Here is a 6,646-nt window from a genome sequence, read left to right as displayed (position 1 = left end):
CCTTCTCCAAGATTCGAACCCGGGCCCTTTGACATCGCATTCAGGCTCCCCTAACTATACCGTCTGGAAGACACTTCAGAACTAATTATCATTAAATAAAAAAACATTAAATTTACTTTTCTTTGCATTAACAGTTTCAAATAAGACAAATTCGGCTACATAATTTTATTGCTGAACTATTTTGTTAATGTTATACTTGGTCTAGTACTGCTACTTCAGTTCTATCTCCTAACAGACCAAGGCCAACTAGATCTAGTTGGCCAAGAACAGAAGTGTAGACAGAAGAACACCGACTATTCGATCGTGTTGGACGGAACGATAAGTCTTACTAAATTTTCAAAACAACCATTTTATTTAAATATAACTCCGAAGAAAAAGGCACGACTTTGTGCTATAAATAACCACAGTTCGTAGTACTGCAATTTAAATAAGAACAATCATGTCAAATTTAATTTGAACAGTAGTTTACGACTACACAGTTAGATACTAAAGTATAAACTGGCTACGTAAACGCTAGTGCCAAGAACTCTCTTTTTCAAGATATACAAGTTGAGGTTTCAAGTGTCGCTGTAAGCCGCGATTATTGTGCAATTTCGCTGTCATCAATTGCCTAAATTGGCGTTTCAAGAAGAGGAATCCATGACTATGTGTCCAGAAGACAGCATTGAAGGTTTCAAGATTTAAAAAAAAAAAAAAAAAAAAAAAAAAAAAAACTCAGCTTAAATATACAATCAAGCTAATTTGCATTTCCGATGACAAATATGAAAAGAAGAAGTTTAAGTACAGATCCCAATTATAATAACGGGTTACTTTAACAACCTTAAACTTTTTCCAGAAGCGTAGCCAGAGGGAGGCATTTGTCCCTGCGCGCAACATCCAGGAGGCACCAAACTGATGTTAAGAAATTTTAGAATGAAGTATTTCCATTTCTGGCAAAAAGGCATGGAGGTAAGAAAGGAAGGAGGAGCCAAACCTGTCCTAAGAGTAAAGCACTCCTGTGAGGCTTCGGTCTCCAGTTGGGGTGTTTTCGGTTTAGATTCAGAAGCTCCCTTGACAGCACTTTGATAGTATTTCGACACACGACAGTTCCATACAAATCTAAAAAGTGTGTGGACAGTTCCACATAAAAGAAACATTAATTGTGTGATGGATAATAGCAAATTGTATAGTTTAGTGACATTTACTCAAAAATCACATCTTTTACTATTGATGGTAATATAATTTTATTATATTATCTTGGTTATTTTTCGATAACTAACGATAGCGATTTTGATTATGAATTTGTTTTATAAAATTCCAAGCTGTTGAACAACAAAAATATAGATTTTAGCAAAAATGTTATGCTTAAAGAATGAAAAATACCTTACGGTACCTTTAAAATTGTATACGTCTTTCAATACTCTTGATAGAATATTCTCTACTTTTATTTTATGTACCAAACGCCAAAATGTTTTAAATAAAATAAATTTTTTGTCATCCACATATTATTGTAACATGCACTTTTTAAAATTTTTTAAAGGAGAGGCTCTATAGTTACTTATTTTAAACTCATCATTTTATTTGCATATAACTGAAAAATAATCATTTTGGGTTGACAGATTTTACTTATTTGGGTTAATTAAAAAATAAAATTACCACCAAATGCTGAAATTCTCGTCAAAACTAATAAACATGCATAACAGATATATCACTAAGATAACTTTTCCTTGATTTGTAACCATACATTTGTGTAAAATTATGTACAGTTTTACATCAATGTGTGGAACAGAAGATGGATATATTTGCGAATTCCGCGGAAGTACCATGTGCGGTCAAGATGATGTGACCATCTGAATGTGCAACATCATCAAGATAGTTTATTAAGAATTTGTGAATAGGGTAATCGATGCAGGTGAAAACATTTGTGTATCCTGCCATAGGAGGTCCGATCATGAGTGGTCCTCTTATTGATTCCAGTTGTTAAATATTTCCCATACAAATCTTTTTTCTCGGAAATCCGAGCTTCATGCTACTTTCTTAACATAAGTAGGTCTCATTCATAGGCAAAGAATGGCTAACTGGAGCATATTACAATATCTGCTCTGAATATCGTAATTAAAATGTGGCGAAATTTTCGATTCTCAAGTAACTCTCTCCTGGTTTAAAGATTTCTCTGAGAAATTGAGAACCAGTAACAGCAAAGGTATTGAGTGCTCTCCCAAAATATATCTAGAAGATTTGAATTTGGTAATGAATGTATCCTAAAACGTGTTTTAAGTCAAAATTTGGAAACTTGATGGCTGAATGTAAATATAAAATTATGTGGGAGACATGCCATCGTGGAGAAATTTTAAATTATGACCTTTGAGTTGATATTAAAAACAATGCATGTAATTTTTACATAAGAAATATATATATATTTATATATATTTCTTATGTAAAAAATTCGTGTATATGCTAAATTATTGTAAATTACTTTACACGGAAAAGATTGTGAATGCACAGAAATTAAAAATTTGCACATGCCGAAAATGAAAAATATGAAATATGTGTGGGTATTTATGCTTGTGCTTGCAAAAAACATGTATTTGTCTTTAACAAAAAACGTAAATATTTATTAAATTATTTATAAATGTATTTGAGTGTGTGTGTGTGTGATTACGGCAAAGCCTCTAGGGCTATCTGCCTAAAGGGAAGAATGCCTTCGTGGAAGACTTTCTAAAGGAAACTGGCTCGTATACACGTTACACATGGGGGAAAACCACATAAATGTATTTGAAATGAAGGATTTATTCATTCATAAACTTCTGTGAAAGTTACTTTGAAGAAATTTTATTATTAAATGTATCTAAATCTAAATATATAATAATCTTAACATTGAATTGTAAACATAAATTGAAATCCTGTTGACAGATACGTTATAAAACTATTTTTTTTTAATTTTCTTTCAGAAATATTCAGAGAAAGTTAAATAATATTTAACGTATTTCACTATTAAAATAAAAGGTGCGCTAATTTGAAATGGACGAAATAGAGTATTAATTATAAATTGATTCAGATTTTTTCCATTTAAAAGATGCCCCAGAAGCTAAAAAATCATGTCATATCTGAGAAAGCATTTTAGGAAGAAGCTTTATAAATAGAAAAGAAATAATTCATAATTTTAATATTAATAGTACAATAAACTTTGATATTAATTTTTGCAATCCTTAACCGAATAAAATCGAATTACCTTAATTTTTTTCCCTAATGTAATTAACGAAAACTTGTAAAAATATTTCATTCAAATTAAACCGTTCTGAGCAAACTGTTCTGTGAAAAGTATAGCATTTAATTCCGTTCAGAATTAAATGTTGTTTAAAAACTTATTCTTTTCGTATACTTAGGACTCTGAAATATTGTGGAAAAAGAAAATATATACATTTATATGTATATTTACGACGTAATTACAAAATATTTACACCTGATCGTGTCAAAACCCAATTGATCTTAATAGTAAATCACGCAATATTTTGGTCACCAACGAAGGGATCACAAGTACTTCAAAGCAGTGTATGGGGCACCGAGTATAATGACTCCGTGGTATGGGGAAAACCGGTTAGGGCCTCTCCATCTTACTTCCTATCTCCATGCAAAAAAAAGGGGGCGTGAGCTCTTGAATTGTCCCTGGGAGCTGAAAACCCTAGTTACAGATCTAACCGTTCCCCAAGAGAATTTAAATAATCGCAACGAAATCTTTAACGAGCTTACTGAGATTTTAATTCAACATGAGCCAACCTAGGTAAATTACGTAAAAAAAAAAAAATTACTTTTCCGATTTAGAAATGAACTGACCAAGTTAGAAATTTGATATCAAAGAAAGTAATAATTTTTTTAAAAAATGAATTGAAGAATGCTGTACATTCGTACAGCTATGATTAAAGGAACTGCTATAAAACTTGCCATCCGTTAGATCTCAACTCTTTTGTCGGTGAAACTGTCTAACGTCATGTCTCCCGAACTCCGCCCCTTTTCACATCTGCGTTGTTGTTATGATATCATTAATTTTTGAAAAACTAAATTAAAGGTTAGGTTCTTATTGTTGTTATGCCCATATTACATGGAATAATGTTTGCTAGAGTCTACTCCGAAGAGAGATTGGAATTCTATTTTCCACTCCCAATTTTGAGGAAGAGCATCCTGTGGGGGATCCGGGGTCTCCCAATCTTCTCTACTCCCACCAATCCGTTTATTTAGAGTGCCGCCATGCCGCACCGACACTATACATTTACAAACATTCCTGTCTTCTCCGGGACGCGAGCCCACCAGCGGCCGAGCGGTAAAGACGCTGAACACTGGTAGTTCGGTCCGAGGTTCGAATCCCTGGGCTGGCTGCATGGGCGTTTTCGTGGTTTTCTCCATGTGTAACGTGTATACGAGCCAGTTTCTCTTAGGAAGTCCTCCCCGAAGGCTTCCTTCCCTTTAGGCAGATAGCCCTCGTGTGCTTTGCCATAATTGAATAATCCCCAAACCCTAATCTCCGTGACTCGAACCCACCCAGGTCCTTCGGTATCGTAGTAGGGCTTCCGTAACCACTATACCGTCTGGGCGACTAGGTTCTTATTTAGACATTTAAATGAAAAAGTCTCTAAACAAATACGTGGGCCTTCAATTTTTTTTTTGTCTTTTTACACTGCACTGGTTTTTAAATTTTTTAAAGGGACGTAAAAATGTAAACAATAACATTAAACAGTTATTTTTATTTACTTAAACAATATAAATGTTCAAATCTTAATTTAAGGTAAAGAGTTACGTTTTCTTTTTTTTTTTTTATTATTATTTTCTATTGTTTTATTTGCATCTGGCATCTGTTTCGTTACTGAACGGCAATGCTTTTATTGTTTGAAAGCTTTGCCGTTGAAAAAAAAAAAAAAAGCTTTGCCGAAAAGAAAGTAAACGTTGTGTCGTTTGCTTTCTTTTCGAGATATCGCTGTAGTTAGTGCCGAACCCACTCCCAAGATGAAATAAAGCCGGTCCTGCACTCTACCTCTGCGCTATCATTCCATCTATTACAAGCAGGTCATCTGAGTGGGGGCGGAAACCAGCGATCGGTGCAACGCCATTTATTGGTGACGTTGTCAAATGCTCGTTAAGAGTACTATTTGATTTAACCTCAATAATAACGTTGTTTTTGAAAATTTTAAATTTTTTCTTTGTATATGCTTAATGCCTGGCATTAAGCATATACAAAGAAAATGCTTAATGCTTGGCATTAAGAAAATGCTTAATGCTTGGCATTTCAAGTCATTTAGAAGTGGTCTAGGTTTTTCATCAGTCAGTCAATGAATGAGGGATGAAAATGACGCTTTTTAGACTTTAATAATTTCATAACTATAAGAGCTAGAATAATGAGATTCAGGATTCTAGGTGTTCAAGGGAGCTCTGTTATACACACAAAATTGCAAGTTTGTAGGTCTAATAGTTTTTTTAGTAATGCGGGGATCGAAAGTAGCTTGAAATGGTTCGTATAAGATACACATGGCGTCTTGCTGTTTTCTTTTCCGTCTGTTCTGAACTTGGCGGACACTTGCCGTATGTCTAAATTCTTCAAAACGAAATATATAAAAAAGTATTTACAAATCCAATTGATAAGCATTTGAAGTCTCTGCTCCTAATTTCCACAAATAAACTTGATCCACAACTGCTAATAGCTGCCAGTGGAAAGTTGCATTGCATAAATCTCATCTATCATAACTATAATGCTTAATTCATTATGTGAATTACGCACGTGTGTAATTAAATGTAAGTTTTTAGGACAAATTTCATGTCATTAATTACAATTAAAATGTTCATTTTCATTACGTGTATCAGTTATAGTGTTGCTTCTGATTATTATTTTGCAAACTTTACTCACGTTGTAAATTTTAAAATATAATGAAAATAAACTGCAATGGGCCAGATCTCATAGATGTTTGGTGATGCTCACAGTCCAATTTTGGCCCGCGGGTCGGAGTTTGTATACCCCTGATCTAATCAGACCTAACCATTAATTGTCATTCAAAATGCACAGAAAAACGTAAAAGGTAGTTTGAAATGATAGATGAGCACTTCTTCTAGACGTTATAGGAGGCAATCCTATACTGGGTTTTGTGGATACCAGACACTAACTTTCTGAATGTCCAATTCGTTTGCCATATACTTCAGTGTTTGGTCACAGCCTTTGGTTTCGTTTGGGTTATTTAATTATGGCAAAGCACTCAAGGCACAGCTTAAATTACGCCGGAGCTCGCTGGAGGCCACTTCTTAGTTTTGGGGATAAACCGTAATTCTAGCCGGGGCGTAAAGGAGCCCCAAATCAGAGGGCTTCGGATCTTTTTCAATGTTGTAGAGATATTAAGTCATTAGATTATTTCGAAGCAGAAAAGATGAAAAATAAGCAATGCCCTCGCCAGTACTCAAACCACGGACCTCTCGAATATGCTCCGAGCGTGTTGAACGCTACACCACGAAGGCATGCTAAGAAGGTAGGAGAAATGCCTTATATATACTCCCCTTTCAAAGGGCGACTGGGGATTAGGGGACCCAATCGCCAAATCCTGCTGGTGGCGAATCCACTACCTTTTTCAATTCGGGCGCCACTGTAGTGATATTAGATTATTTCGAAGCAGGAGAGATGGAAAATAAGCAA

Source organism: Stegodyphus dumicola, chromosome 8, assembly GCF_044657685.1.
Source record: "Stegodyphus dumicola isolate Sdum_Otavi_A_Nest chromosome 8, ASM4465768v1".
NCBI lineage: Eukaryota > Metazoa > Arthropoda > Arachnida > Araneae > Eresidae > Stegodyphus > Stegodyphus dumicola.
This window is presented reverse-complemented; position numbering follows the sequence as displayed.